Source organism: Pinus tabuliformis, chromosome 6 (assembly GCF_031772625.1).
Source record: "Pinus tabuliformis cultivar Carrire ecotype Pingquan chromosome 6, CPIR1, whole genome shotgun sequence".
Classification (NCBI taxonomy): domain Eukaryota; kingdom Viridiplantae; phylum Streptophyta; class Pinopsida; order Pinales; family Pinaceae; genus Pinus; species Pinus tabuliformis.
The window spans coordinates 1989144860-1989146458 of record NC_142292.1 but is presented as its reverse complement, the minus strand read 5'-3'; positions in this window follow the sequence as shown (position 1 = coordinate 1989146458).

The following is a 1599-nucleotide window of genomic DNA, read 5'->3' as shown; positions in this document are numbered from 1 at the left end:
GTTTTCGGTCCGGAAAGTTACTGTTTTGTGTGGTTTGATGCCCTAGATTCTTTAGGCGTGTGATTCGAATTTGTTTGGTTCTTTAGAGACTTTAGGTGGTTTTCTTTGAGATTTTACTTTGTTTGCGTGTGCAATAGTTAAAAGTTTTTAGCTGTGGCTGAATTACCAAGACAGTCCCGTAGACTTCGAGGCTAGTCTCCTGAGGTTGTAACCGTGGCTGATTTGTTGAGGAAATCCCGTAGACTTCGGGGCCAACCTCCTGAAGAAGTCTCGGGCCATTATGAAGGTTTGAAAGTCCTCGTAACTCCTAGTGGCAGTAAAGTTGGGTCACCTGAAGAAGGAGAGTCTTCGTTGGTTGTTCATCCTGATTACCAAACTCTAGAAACAGGTTATAATCCTGAAGCTATTTCGGTTTCCGAACTTGCTGGTAGCTTTTCATCTACTTGTGATATAGGAGAAGAACCTGAGATATCTGAACCTGTTACTCCAACATCGGGGTTTGTCTCTCCAACTTCTAGTGCTCCTAATTCACCTAGGGTAGAAAGAGTAATCACCGAAAATCTTCCTTTTGGTTTGATATTTATTGAAGAACTTGCTCCGGAAGAAGAAATAGGCATCCCTATCCCTGAAAATCAACCTACTATTGATCTAAGGGAGCGTGAATCAATTTTTTACAGTCCACCTAGAAGTACTGCTTGGTATCTTTCTTTAACAAATTTCTTAGAAAACCCAGGGTTAAGTTTTTCACCACCTCGTGCTCCTTATCCACCTAGGGGTTCTTATACTCCTGTAAATATGTCAGGTCAGTCGTCCATGTTTACTCAATCACCTGAATCTTTTTTGTACGACGGTCCTTCTGTTCCCTCTGGGTATCAATCACTTTCTGGTACTTTTTCGGGAGCATCTCCTCAACCCACTGAACAAAGGTTATTCACTGGAAGCAATGGTGCAAAGCCGTTGAGCGTAGAAGACATTCTTATGGTGTCAAGTTCTATTCCAAATTCTCAACCTCAACGTGGCCAGTTACCGCCTGGGGGGCAGCCTCAATTAACGCCTCGGGGGCAACCTCAAGGTACACAATTTGCATCTGGGGGGCAACCTCAAGGACAGTACATGCCTACGGTACATTACGTTCCTCAAGGTCAACCCCAGTATCAGTACATGCCTCACGGGTATCTACCCCAAGGTCAGTACTCGAACCAAGGTTTCCAACCACCCCAAGGTCAATCTTATGTTCAAGGAACGGGAAATGTACCTTTCAATTATCAATCCTACCCTCAACCCGGTTTTGGATCTCAATATTCTCAACCTGTTATGGGTCAGTACCCCGGAATGAACATAGTGTGGGATCCATCGCAAATTCAACAGGTGTTGCAGCCAAATGTACAATTGTCATCTCAAACTAGACAACCTTTAGTTTCTGGTTCACCCCAGTAACCAGTCCAGTCTAATATTCAAACTTCTGTGCCTTCGGTAGTTTCTCAGTCTGGGTCTACTGAGCCTCGTACTCCATCTCAAACGACTGCTGCAACTGCCGCAACATCTTTTCAATCTACCCCACCTACTTCTGGAGTATCGATAGCTCCGGTTTCTACTGTT